At 44.2% G+C, this 14,930-nt stretch overlaps 1 protein-coding gene across 1 annotated transcript in view; it reads right to left on the bottom strand.

The window, feature by feature from the left end:
- Positions 1–14,930, bottom strand: part of LOC147128181 (uncharacterized) — a 192,689-nt gene that overhangs the window by 159,013 nt on the left and 18,746 nt on the right. The window lies entirely within an intron of this gene.

The following is a 14,930-nucleotide window of genomic DNA, read 5'->3' as shown; positions in this document are numbered from 1 at the left end:
GCAGACCATCTCACCTCCCCATCACCTCAAACGTGACGCAACCGAGCTTTGATGTTCATGAAGCGCTTTTACTCAGTGGCGGGCCGTGCATTTGACACCCCGGCCTTGAGTTGAGACTTCAATTTAATCCATCTCTTAATAGCGCCACTATCACGTCGCAATTGTAGAAACCATCAATACCACACAAAAATGCAATATCATACCACACACATCTCGAGCGGTTCAGAATCAATATTGGAACACTGAAAGACCCCACAAGGTGAATACATTTGTTTTAAATGCACTATGTATGTTTGAAGTCCGGGTCTCTGTGCTGCAATGGCCGCTTTAGAGCGCCTCATTGTCGGCCGCGAGTGTGCCCACGACGCGGGGAGGAAGGCACAAGAGCGGGAAGGGAGGGAATCGTTTTTTAAAAGTCCAATTTAACAGCTGGTATGTTGGTCAGGGCTTCAGGCTGGCATGGTCGATTTAGAGCACCTGGTCACAGCAAGAAAAAAAAAAAAGAATGCAACGCGCTAAGATTCCAGCTATCGCAAGCGGCTACATTTACGTGGATGAAAAAGAAGTTATGCATACGCATAAGAAAGATGTTAGATGAAGCCGCATCCAATTTTCCCCGATCGTAGTAGTGGTATTTGATTGACAGTTGAGGTGTCTGTGGCTTCAGCGCTCTGTGCAGACACACGCACAGCATTGGAGACCAGAAAGAAAAGCTTAGTTTTCAAGCCTCGTTTCAAATTTGGCAGGATTGTTACCAACAGTCATCTCCATGGTGTCTCAAGTTCACAAGAGATACAGTATTTATTTTCACTTAACTACACGAATACAATGGCAGGAGCACTATTAAAGAAGCACAAGCAACAAAAAAGAATGTCATCTAGAAAGTGTTACCTCGGATCGGATCAAACATGGATTAAATCGAAATTAACCTCTCTCTAGAATGACATGTTCGACAATAATCCACCTGCAAAGTCCTGAGCTGAACTCCACTTTCTACCAAAGCGTCCTTCGCGTCACATGGGCAGCTCTTAGACCCCCCCCTCCCAAATCGGACTACTGAGCCCCATCGCAGGCAGCGAGGGAGGGTGGGATTGGAACTTGAAAGACAACCTCTGTGACTGTACTTCACACCTATTACACACACATGCACACACATACTGTCACGAACACATAGACAAACACAGCAGCCTGGACGTGGAAGATAAGGAGCTGTGACAGAGAAGGATTGGGGGCGGGGGGGAGGGGGTATGTGAGAGCATATTTGCGTCTGTTTGTGTGTGTTTATATTTTTTCTGGGAGGGGGGGGGGGGGGGTGTCGGGGCAGTGAGGGAGGAGGGGCGCTCTACAGGACGTCCTGAAAATGGCCAGATTTTGAATGTAGCCGAATGACTGGACAGGAACAAGACGTTCGACAAAACGTTCAAGAGAAATGTAGCAACTTGATATATTGGTATATGCGTCCCCCCCGTTCATCGATTGCGCCTATCGTTTTGCGCCTATGCATTTGGCAGCATGTCAAACTGGAATATTCATCTTTACATGAAGCGAAATCAATAATAAATTCCACCAGTGTTTTTAAAGCATGAAAATTGAATGACAACAAAAAATATACACATCACTGTTCAAAATGAAGTAGGAGGAAGCCAAAGCTTAACACACTCTACCGCTACATTTTAGTTCCAAGTGAGAACATTGATCAAAACAAATTACATGAGGTAAAATATCCACAATTTGATGTTAAACGTGAGATGAATGTTTTACTTTCATTTCTTTTGGGGCGAAGGATGACATCCACTAGCAATGGACGCAAGGCATTTTGTGTGTTAGGATGTACTCGATCACAGTCAACAACAGTGCGCCGCATTTTCCAGGGATGAATTAAAAATACACAAACTGAAAAGCGGATTTGGTCAAGTCACAAGCAATTCAAAGGGGAAGGCAGAAATGAAATTATGTGTCATGTCACCCGCGGTGCGCAGACTGACCCTGTGTGAAACTTTGTAAACTCGGTTATAAAATCTATATTGGTTTGAATGCAATGTTGGAACTTTCATGAAATACAACTGTTTATTTTCCAACAAGAAGCCTTTTAATATGATTTGCTTAGGACATGGTTACTCAAATTTTGCCATTTCAAAAGATGTCGTTTTCTTTTGCAACATGCTGCATCCCCAAACGTTCATTTGGATTTTATTGAACACATTATTTTGGTTTACTTGAAAATCAGCTTTTACCTAGCACTATTTTTTTCTACACGACCAATGTATTTTGCAAATGGACCCGTTTCACCAGGGAGAAAGGCGAAGTTCCCATTGATATTGATATTGATATTCTTCTCGGTTGATCGGCTACGTGTGATCAATGTGTGTGCAAAATAAGTAACATCCTCTCAATGAGACCAGCAGTAAACGGTGAAGAGGCTTATGGGGGTTTGTCCCAGGGAAACAACAGTGCAACTAAAAGGGAAGCACAGAAGGAAAACAAGGACTCCTCCCTGCTTGCAAACATGGTGGACATGCACGCATTAACACTTCCCCCTTCTAGGATTTTTTTTATATACAGTATATATATATATATATATATATGTAAGTGCTGTCAAGCAATTACAATTTTTTTAACTAATTGAAAATGTTCCATAATTGATCACGATTAATCGTTAATTTGTTTTTTAATGCGTTATAAAATTCTAATCAATGTCCAAAGTTAATGCGTTAACTTTGACATCCCTAATATTTACATATATTAGAGTGGAGGATGGGAGTTGGCAGGGTGCCTCGCTGGAGCAGGTGCAGCCATACTTGCCGATAACAAATCAACGTAAAGCACGGATTGGGATTTTGGATGCTCTGCATGGGGTGTGGGTGACCCCGTCCAGGTGGGATTAAAGGATTGTAGAGATGGTGTTGAGGGTGCAGAGTGGGCTGACATGCCTTAGCCTGCCCCATGCCACTGCTCCAGCGCGGCATCGTGGAAAATGCTTCTCAGTGGTTTCCTGTGCATTGCCATTATCAGGCCTTGTTGATAGACCAGCTTCACCCGCCACCGCTCCCCCCCACCAACTTCCTGCCTCTCTTCCTCAACCTTTTCCACCCCACTTCCCCTCCCACACTCAGCTCAATCTCATGAATCACCGCTGCCACGGAGAGAGAGGGCAAAGGGCTGGCCAACCGCCTGATTTTTAGCACAGGGCCGAGCTCATGCGGGGCCAATTCTAAACGACATCCCTTACGGCGTCCAAGCGTATCACTTTGTGACAAATGTTGAGTCACTTTTGTATGAGATCATTTTTTTTTCTATTCAAGAGGGCAGCCAGAATGGAGCTTGTCCTGTTCGTGAAATACTGGAAGGACCTCGCCGATTGCGGGTCACAGCTCACGTTAGACCAGATGCTTCGAAACATTCCTGCCAGTATGGGACCCATATCAAACTCTCTCCAATCAAAGTTTACGGAGAATATAAATTGTTTTCAGAAACTCACCACACAACGCACACCTTCCCTTTAGCACCACTGTGAACTATACTCCTTGGTTAACTGGCCCTCTCTTCGCTCACACAGACAAATTTACTGGTCTATGTTTATCTATAAAACACTCATCGGCAAGACCCCAGCCTGTCTTCGCTCTGTACTCACCATGCATACCACCACCCGCACTCTCCGTTCCAGCAGTTTTATTAACCTGCTCGGAATTTTGGAAAGAATGCGACCTAATTTCTTTGAAAACAGGGACAATTTGATAGTTTGTGTTTATTGATTTGATTCAGTTTTATAATATGTCCAACAAAATCCCCAACTAGGGCTCCTTATCCTCTGTTTTGTAATGTGTATGAAGTGGTTGAAAAACATGACTCATCTCGTAGCATCCCTCGAAAAATTCACTCCCCACTAAATATTTCAGGGTAGCCCGGGCCACTGTCCCATCGACAGGACGTGACAGGGAGCATGTGCGGGGGTCCTGATAGAGAGTCAGAGGCCGGTGAGAACGTGAAAAGAAAACAGAGAGCCAGGGGAAGGAAAGGGAAACACTTAGGTGCGCTTGATATCCTATCAGCAGCCAATAGCCAGGGCAGGCGGAGAAAGCGATGAGAATAGCCTTTCAATGTTCAGAGCTTCATTTTGGATTGTGGATGAGAGTGGAGATCAAATGGTGGATGGATAAAAGCCACTGAGAGATAGGCGGGTGGAGGGGGGGGGGGAATACGAGTTCCTTTTTGTTCTTGAAAATGCGCCTCAGATGTTTGACGCAGGACAAAGAGTAGAGTAGGGAAGAGGGGAGGTGGGGGGTAGTTGAGGTTGGGGAGACAAAACAAACAGCAATTAAGGTAGTTTGTGATTGTGTCTGAAAAGGCTTCATCGTCCGCCCTCTAGGAAACATCTGCCATATTGATGTACGAGGCCCGGAAAAGACAAATTCCTCCTATCCCTGAAAAAACCTCCGTCCCGGTGGGTCGCGTATTTATCCGGGACGCAGTCGCTCCGGCCTACGCGCACGCAAACATGCACGCACGGGCTGCGTTGTTTGCAGCACTCTGAAATATACCCCTTATAAACATTGATAGTCTAAACACAGATAAGACTACCCCTATCGTTCAGACCCGTCAGCTCGGAATTCCAGACAGATCGAGAGCGGGGATAAGGGGATATCGCTTAAGTCTCTCGCAAAGAGTTATTTTTCATAATCCGCAGCAAATGCGACACTGTCCATCTATCGCACAGATACGTTCCCTCGGCCGCCTGTCCAAACAGCCCCGATAGGTCCATGAGAAAAAGCAGATGACAGAGGCATTGGTGGGGGGAGGGGGACGCTCAAAGGGTTTACTGATAGATTGAGGGGATGGATACAAGACACAAGTGCTGCTAATTCACCGCGCACTCTAAAAGTCGGTAAAACACGCCCGGGCATTCATGGGAAAGACAAGAGGCGCAATTCTGGTTTTGGGGGATATGTAGCATTTAAGCAGCTAGCGCTAGGAATTGGATCAATTCAAGGATTACGGGGTACTGTACTGTATGTTCAGTGTGACCACCGTGTAACCAGACGGTTAAGAAGCTTGGATCTGCATAGAACCAGTGGGTCAAAAAAGTTTTGGGGTAGCGGGACCCTTTTTGAGCGAGAAATCGTTCCAAGGAGACCCTCGTAAAACTATGGCTGTGTTGACATAACCAAGTTAAGATTTTATTTGTGTATCAATTTCGGACCCACGAGTCAATTTATTATCTTTACAATAGGGGTGCACTGATCAATCAGCCGGGATCAGGATCGGCGCAGATTTCCTTAATTATATGGGATCGGTGATCGGCTGATGCCGTAAAATAAAACCAATCTTGTCCACTGGTCTCATCTTCCTCCGTAGAGGTATGAAAAAGTCATCCACTGTCTTCTTCTGCTGAGTTGACTAATAAGCTTTTCATTTTCATTTGGGAGATACGAGGTTGGTGTAAGCTTGCTGAAGAAATTCATCTTCAATCTGGGTTTACATTTTTTTTCTGAAGATGATGACATGCGACTGGAGAGGTGGTCTGATTTATTACTTACAGGGTGGTCATGAGGTTCAAAATAAGTGCTCACTCAAGAAGGATTCAATATGGCGCTATGGTTGAGGGGGCTTGTTGTGCCGTAAACAGAGAAGCAGGCTCACAAAGTGTGCTGGTGTTTTTACATCAACACTGAGCAGTCACCCACGCGCCACAAACACACACACACACACACAAACACAAACACACTTGTCTCTTTGACCGAAGAAGTCAACAAATGTAGCGTTGATCATTAAACACTAACACATGAGAGGAGGTGGACATGTTTGCCCTGTTTTGAATTGTCCGTCTTAACATTCCGACGGGTTATGTTGTCCTTCTCCCGCTATTTTGACCTCAACTGCATCCGACGAATTGAAACTCAACATGCTCGGGCCACATGTTAACAAGTGAACATGGGGCCAACATGTTTGAGGTATTTACAGGAAAGATGTATTTAATAGCAGTCATCTGTGATGACGGAAGAAGAAGAAACGAGTGCAGATGAGGACCAGAAATCCTGCCAATTTTAGAGCCAACCGGCGAGCGGCCAAATACATCCAAAGTGTTTAAGTTAAACGCGGCAATCAAGGGCCAAGGTCCTACCATGAATGACTGGAAACATTTCTGTTTTGGATTAAACGCAAAATATACAAACATTTTTTGTTTGGTTTCATTCTGGACTCTTTCAGCAAAAACCTATATGTTCACGTTACACTTCCCCCAGTGCTTGGGTTTAAGGTTTACAACTAAACAAAAGCATTTGACTGATGTTGTATCAACACTGCGCTGGGACTCAAAGCAATAGCGGCATTTGTGTGTTTAGGACATTTAATATTGTGACGCGTCATAATATAGCTGAGCCATAAACATGTGCAATATTGACACCACGCCCAAGATGTGAACCATGCACTCGAGTCTGTTTCAAATGGTGATTGAGAAGGATTCTTCCATTTTCTATTGCACTTGTCTTCATTTGGGTAATGGGTGAGTTGGAGCCTAGCCCATATGACTTTGGGCTAAAGGTGTGGTAGACCCTGGACTGGTTGCCTGCCAATGGCAGGGCACATCGAGAGCAGCAATATTCACACATATGGACAATTTGGATTTGAGTCTTCAGTGAACCTAACATGGATGTTTGGGGAATGTAGGAGGAAACCGGAGTAACTGGAGACCATGAAGATTACACAGGAAAGCTGGAGCTGAGATTCGAACCCAGAACCTAATGACTATAAGGGAGACATGCTACCCACTAGTTCACCCTGCTGCCTTATACCAAAAGAAATCTCAAAATGAAGGGGAATGTGTAGCTACCTAACCAGCTACTAAGAAATTATACCAAACGGCCTACTTGAGTTTATTTAGCAATTATTGCGCTGTAAAAAAAACAAAAAAAAAAAAACAATGGCATTTGTGGCTCCTTCAATGCAGATAGATGGAACAGAAGTTGCATTAGCATCACACTAGTTTTCAAATGAGTCTGCGATGCAGTCGCTAGCCACGAGCCGTGATCTCCACGAGCCACAGGTTGAGCTGCACTGCATTTGTTTACAGTCGATGTGACTGGAATGTGAGACAAATAAGGAGGAAACTCAGGACACTATAATAAATAATAACTTCATCTGAACACAGTACGCGTACTGTTACACCCCTACTACTGACAAGTTAGCATAACTAAGCACAAAGATAGCTTTTCAGAATCTCATAAAAGGGAAGGGAAACTGGGAACTGGGTTCCCTTATTTAAGATTGTCAGCAACAAATATTTGCTGGTGGCAGAAGCCTTTCAAACATTTTAGCAAGCCTTAATGCTAAAAAGAATTTGCTTGGATATGTATTTGCGAGGGGGGGGGTTGCACAATGTCCTGCTAAATTGTCACGGAAGCAGGTTGTGCAAATTTGTGGATTTATACAGTTTGGACGACTCAAAGATCCATATGTCTGCCCTGAGTTGAGAGGAGATGAAGTCAACACACACACACCTTCCATCACCAGATGGAAAGGGGGAAAGCAGCACTTGGGGAACAGTTGACACTATGATCTCCTTAATGGTTACGTCCTCCATGCCCGAATCCAGAGAGGCTCCAATATACGAGCTTTCTTAGCTCGGAAAAGGGGGAAAGATAGAAACGGCAACATTCCCACTCACACACTAATCACATACGCTATCTTGTTTAGCAGCCCCGCGCCTCCTCCGCCTCACCCACCTCCTCCTCCTCCACGCAATCAGAGGCTCAGAATAGGAAGCAGGGAGAGGAAGCGGCCGTGCATTCACAGGCTGGGAACAAGGAGAAGGAAAAACAGCCGGAACCTGGAATTTACGGAGGAAAAAACAGCAGCCATCCCAAAATACCTCAGGACCATCTCGGCAGATAAACACACAAATATCGCCACTCGTATCCCTTTTGTTGTTATTACGCCATTGACGACGTGGAGTGGGCCAGGCACTCCCAAGCAGGATTCCAGTTTGGTTAAGCACTTCGTTTGAAATTGTGCATTATTATCTTACGCCACACCATTGCCAGTAGTTGCAATATAAAATTCACAATTTTGCATGGGTCTGTGTTATAGTAAGTAGTTCTCATTCAAGAATTTCAAGATACTGATTAGACAGCAGGCTTGCACAAGTGCGCTTTTGGCCAGCCAAAACAAAAGGCCACTCTTAAAAGTGCAATTTGACTGTATTGGGGATGTCAGGTGGGGTACAACGCATGAATCAATACATTTTAGAGTGGCCTTTAATTGTAGTCAGTCGAAGGCACAGATTTGTAGAATTTGCTTGCAAACTTGCCGCATAAACAGGTTGTGAAGTTACACATTTAGATCCAAAGTAGAGTCCTTCCGCTGATGGAGGAGGTTTAGGTTCCTGAAGGTCATTTCCTCTGACCTTTTCTTCCTAATTGATTGAATTTGCCCGCCATTGGCCTTCTATTAGGGTGACCTAATGCACTGTCCTTTGTGTATTAGGCGAACATTTTGGGGACGGGTGGAAATTAGGAAACTCCCACTCTTCACGGTCATCAAGCCCACATAACATTTGTGAAGCAGAACAAAATAAATGTGGGCCAGCGTATAAAACAAAACCGGATCATTTCCAGTCGTCTGAATGGTAACGAATGCATGTATTGACGCCTGAGTGACGTCAAGTGTCAATGCTGCTAAACTCACAACAAAGACAACAGTGTTAGAATGTTGTCGATAAGGTACTTCTTACACATTGCAATCCAAGCGGCCGTAGCTAATTAAATCATCGCATGTGATCGCCAAGTTACCGCATCGACGGTGGCGTGACATGTGACCACTATTTTGCCTTCAGAAGACGCTGTGTTCTTGGCTCCAGGCTGGCGGCAAGAACGTTGTTTCTCCAGCAACACTTCCGCGAGCTCCAATCGGAGGTCAGTCGAAAACCGACGTGCTAGCCATAAACGCTGTGAACCGAAGCCGTTTTGAAAACTCAACTTTCCTTGAATCCTGATCTCATTTTTCAAGAGATACATGCTGATTAATTAAACTGGAGACAAAGAGCCGCGCTTAGTGGCGCCTTTTCGCCCCATCGTTTGTGTTTATTGCTTCTCGTGCTGGACATTTTCCCCTGACACCGCGTTGCATGTAAACAAGCACGTCGGCTTCAATCACAAACTCTTTGCTGAAGACAAATACCACCAGGGTAGCCTGTCAAGACATTAGGCGAGTGCAAAGTTTGCGCTCAAGACGCATGGCATCCCAAAAGTGCGTCTGTGTGTGTGTCCACATGCACAATTTGTGTCGTGTGTGCTTGCGCACGAGTGCGCCGGCCCTGCCGAGAGCGTTAGTGCAAAAAGCCAATCTGAGCGAAGGACCTCACTCGAACACATCCTGTTTGACTTGACCTCAGAGGATATTCTCCTTTCCCAAGCAAACAAACCGCCGGGCTTTTTGGATCGTACCAACGTCGGAGGGGAAGGGAGGGGATGGTGAGAGGACAGGCGAGCCAGGGGACCACTCTGGCAGCCAACCGACGTGCCACGAGGCGCAATGTGCAGGGGTACAGTTCAAGTCCATGAACTAGGTGTGAAACTGTCGGGGACATGCGTTTCCTCAAGGGTTGGTCCGGCCCAATAATGACGGACAGAATCGAGGAATGACATTAGAAAGTGCAGCGGCTTCAAGGGAAGTTAGCGAAAACCACCCTGGGCTTCTGCCGGTGGGATTTGTTCATCTCATTTTTAGGTCAAATTGGACCTGATTAAAAGCAGCATTTCTTAACCAACCGAGCCACGCGTCTAGCGTCTGATGCTATTGTATGTACGTTTGTTTGGCTTTGGCGTATTATGCAGAAAAAGACGTCGCCTCCTTGCGTGATTAATCCACTATTAGGCTAAGTCGTCGTGGCCCTCGCCCCTCCGGCGTCCCTGCGGTGTTTTATACTCGGCTAATGGCGCCACTGCTGGGAGACGGTCGGGATTAACGCCACCGGCTGACACTAATCTCATTGTGCCAGAGAGGATTTGGGACCACTACTTCACTCTCGCTTGCAAAAAAAAAAAAAAAAACAGTATTTGCGCAGAGTACGGGATTTGCATGTTGCAGCCGCGTGTGGGCCTTAGTGGGCTAAAACGCTCACACAAAAGAAACCCTAATACTGTACTGACAAGACAGCAAATTTTTACTACAAGGACGCTCCGACAGTTGAGTTATTAATTTTTGTCAAGCAACATGAAACAATGAAACTAATTTTAGCAGGACAATGTGCTAATTGTAATAAAACTATTCTCTGTCATAAAATATCTAACGAGAAGTATGAGTATTTTAGTGAGCAGCAAAGCTGGAACTGACGCTAACCAACGCTAACGCAACACTTGAGGTGTCTACGTCAAGTGTGGGCCTCAGTGGACTGTTAGTTAAATGCTAACACAGGAGAAAATAGTCCCACACAATTAATGCTTGATATCGCAGCAACCTACAGTATGTTTTTTACCACGTCGAGTGAATCTCATCTCAGACAGTGAGGACGTCAATTTCACTTAGGCAGAGTGCTGGATGAGCACGTCGCCTGTGTGCGCCACAGAAGACCCGGTCGGTGGCGTAACGTGTTTGGAGTAAACACCGGGAAAGTGCAAGAGGAGAAAGCAATGTTCCAAAACAGAACATGAGGGAGAAAACATTAGCGGGAAGAGATTTGAGGGAAATGTATGCACTATTAAAAGACAAAATATCAAAGCTGGAATGAGAGTACTTGTTGAAAGGAAGCTGTATTCAGCTTTATTTGCATTCTAGTTTTTATATAAAAGGAAGTCAAGCCCCAAATTTTGGCTGTAATAATACATTCTTTGCGCCTGACTTAATGTGAACAAAAGTGCATTCTGTTTAATATTGCGTTTGTGGAATATGAATTTTGCCACTTGCTGTCTACTGAAACTGACATCACAGTGCCTAAGGGCTCAGGTAACGACCAAATAGTCCCAACTTCTCTGGAATTGGGATTTGTACATAATGTTTGTACATAAATTTGTAGTTGTTTGCAATGGTAACCGCAGGGCCATATTCCACCTTTTTCCTTTTGATGCCATAAACCTTTCAGGATCTTCACAATAAACTTGAGCCTTCAAAGACATATGCAGGGTGTTTTGCTTCACCTCCGAGTCATGCAAAGGAGAATTGCAGAGAGAATTTGAGCCGACTTATCCTGACTTTCTTTCATGCAGCTAACTTCCTGTCGGGCGCTACGAGAGCCAAAGAGCGAGCCTGCGGCCCTCAAAGAGCAGCTCATAAATCCCCACCCCGCATTTTGGTCCGAACAATGACGTCACTGACAATCTGCAGCAGCATATTGACCTCTCTGCTTAAATCGCCATCATTACTGCTTTTTACGATACGGAGGCCTGCTCCCAAACGCTAGAGAGTGGAGAGCAAACAAGTCGTCAATGCAGCAGGTGGCCAGTTGGTGAGGTTAGCCAAATCAGATAAATCTGACGTAGTGTACAGCCTAGTGTTGAATGCGATATTTTTTTTGAATTTATTTTGTTTTCAAGAGCAACGCTCGTCATCTTGAGACTAAGCGAATACACAATGGCACCTTGACTTTGAATGTAGCCCACTTAAGGGAGCCATGTATTCTATTACATTGGTCTTCCATAAGTGAATCCGAATGAGATGCTTCAGTGTCAAGGCTGCGCCGACATTCAATACATTCCCGACATTCAGGCAACAATCATCTCGCATGCCGATGGGGCTGGCTTACGCACCGTTGCCGTGGCGGCGAAGTTTGCAAAATGGCAACGGCGCGAGTAAGGATGAAGACCTTGTGGTTGCGATCAAAGCGAAACCGCTGGAAAAGTCCTTTGTCAAACGCGAACGCCCGATCCTACACTGGCTCACAAACAACAGCCACACATCAAAGCTTTAACGCCGAGACCTGCGCGTGAACCCTAAACCTGCTCGGCCGCCGCACCCCCACCGCCCGGAAAACAGAGACATCTTAATCTAGGCACGGTCCCCGTCCCGCGCTCTCACAATGCGAGTGAGAATAGCACGGCTGAGAGGGGCACGACAGCAGCTGGTCCGTGCGAGTCTCCGGTTTCGTGTAACAATACGATGCGTTTAAGTGCGGCATGTTATAAATAAGAACGCAGAGAGCATCCGATGACAGCAGCTCGGCTTCCCCCTCGGCCCACTCTCTGCTTTGTTGCCCGCCTACACACTTCAAATTTCTTTCGACACAGTAAATACTTTACTTCAGAAAAATGTTTAAAGAAGACAGTGAAAAGAAGTCATAGACTAACACATTCAACATGCAAAATAATATTCCTTTATGAACATAATGGTCAATTTTATGCACAATATACAGTGAAAAGCGTTCATCGCGGGGACACGTTCCACAACCACCCGTGATAGGTGAAAAACCGTGATTTAGAGGGAGCATACTGTATTTTTTTCAAATGTGTTTAGAGATTTTCTATGCGGTATTCTACTGGAGATATAATAAACTGTTTTTACACGTTTGAATTTGCCTGATTTTTTTTTTTGTAATATAAGAATTTCAGAGCCTTCATTCACATCATCGGTTATCCAGTACAATTGCCAGGTGCAGTTAGATGGCACCAGACTGTCACACACTATATTTAAAAAATGTACCGCCTCCTACAGGTCTGGGGTAGAACTCTATCACACAGTACGTCGTGATTTTTCAAATCACTTTGGTTCGGCCTTGACGGACATCTGCATTCACCAGTTAAATATGCACCTTTCCAGTAAAAGTATATTTCAATCTAATGTGATGTGTACAATGCACAGTGTTTGATATCCATCGTACACGATGACAGTCAAATAAAGAGCAAAAGAGAACATATGGCTCCACACGTCACTCACTTTCCCTCAGAACAAAGAGTGCTATCAGCTCGGCCACAGATCCTAAAGCTGCTGAAAACGATCCCGTCACACCTTTTACAGCCCTTTTACGGCAGGTAGATAGTCGCGGCTGTAAAAAAAAAATATATAGCAAAGTAAGATAAAGTCGGCGCTATTTGCCATCAGGGTCCATTACGGCCGACAAATCACAGCTCGGTTCTACTCGACAACGGCGGCAACATGGCAACTTGCTGGGTGGCAATGATTAATTAGTTTTTAAAGTCAACACACACACAAGAGAATTTGCAGCTGATAGTGTTTTGTGTATAAGTATATATATATTTAGAAAGAGGAGAGCCTGAGGTGCATGCATGCATAAGCCATTGTGCTGTGGAGACTCACTGGGGACACAACAGGTGTGTCAATAGCTTGCAAGTTTGCCGCCGCTGCTACTCGTATAAACACAATAAACGCTCTCCATTTTCACTCTGGGCGGCGGGCGGCCACCTTGGAAAAACAACAGACGAGACGCCAACGTTTGGCCATCATGCGTAGTTTACGTGCATGTTGCTTTTACGCCGATACGACGACCTTGACAAGGCATACACATATATACATATATACATATATACATACATATATACATACATACATACATATACACACACACATACACACACACACATACATACATATATATATATATACACACACACATATATATATATACACACTGTATGTATATATACATATACACTTTTCCATCAATTATCATTGACGTGGTAAACTAATCATAACAGACACAATCTACATATATACTATTAGTACATTTTCTCTACATTTTTACATGCATTTTACTGTACTGTATTTAAATATCTCTTGAATGACAGCAGTATGAATAATAGTGCTAATATGACTATGTCTAGCACAATAGAGAAGGGGGTACACATTTCATGCTTGAATATGACATCTACCACCCAGTGTGTGTGTGTGTGTGTGTGTGTGTGTTCATTTGCATACAGCTGAATAGTGATGTGCCCGCACACTGCGCTCCTGCATGAAGGCGAGAGCGGGGACACGCGCCTCAACAATGGGGAGTGGAGAGGAGAGGACAGGAGAGTAATGGAGGGGAGGGGAGACACGCTGCCGCTAAACTGTGTCAAGCTTGGACGCGCATCAAGGTGCCCACGCGACACCCATCAGAGGGGAGGGAAAAAAAATTATGATTATGAATGGGTGTAAGGGAGAATAGTAAATGAGATCATCCCTTATTTATTATGTATGCAAACTAACCCTAAAGGCTTGTGGATACTGGTTTGAATCCAAAAAGCAGTGAGTGTTAAATTCATGAATTTTAATATTTGTGTTTTTGCTTAAAATGTATCATTGCAGTCGCTACTGTATATACATTGACAAGTTAAACATCGAATACAACAAATAGAGCGAAACAAACAAAAACAAACATATTTCAGAACGTATTCGTATGTTTTTCATTATATATTTGTTAGGGGTGTAACAAAAATGATTTGAATCGGAAAATCGGTTTTGGTTTGACAAATTGAATCAAATGTTTAAATCGCTGTATACTTGAATTGTACCCCATGTATTGAGAAACACATGGAATCATCTTGTGGAGAGATGTACACCCCTAATATTTGTACATTTACAACAATTTAATTTTTAAAAAAAAGCTTTAATTAAATTGTATTATGGAAGTTCGGAATTTTTAGCTCGTAGCAAGAGTAGTAGTACAAATATACTTTGTAGTAATAGACTGTGTGTACACATACATACAAAAAACGCAATTACATATCACCATTTAGTTAAATAACTCAAAATTGCAATGACAGTAAATATTTCTGACCAAATTAATATGAAAGAAGAGACGTGACACGTGACTAAACACTTGGACTAATTAAGCATCCAATAAGGCAGCGTTTCTCCTGTCATCATCCATTCATTGTCTTTGTCCATAACGCGCAAGTGTGCGCCAAAAATAAGTTAACAGATGTTGCTGCATGCTTGCTCATAATGGCGCTGCGTGTGCGAGTGCGCGCGCGCGTATTAAATCTGGATATTTTGTTGTCGGGATG

Source organism: Filicampus tigris, chromosome 20 (genome assembly GCF_054856515.1).
Source record: "Filicampus tigris isolate MCC_2025a chromosome 20, RoL_Ftig_1.0, whole genome shotgun sequence".
In the NCBI taxonomy this organism is placed as follows: domain Eukaryota; kingdom Metazoa; phylum Chordata; class Actinopteri; order Syngnathiformes; family Syngnathidae; genus Filicampus; species Filicampus tigris.
The sequence above is the reverse complement of the archived record's forward strand: the minus strand, read 5'-3'. Positions and strand labels throughout refer to the sequence as shown.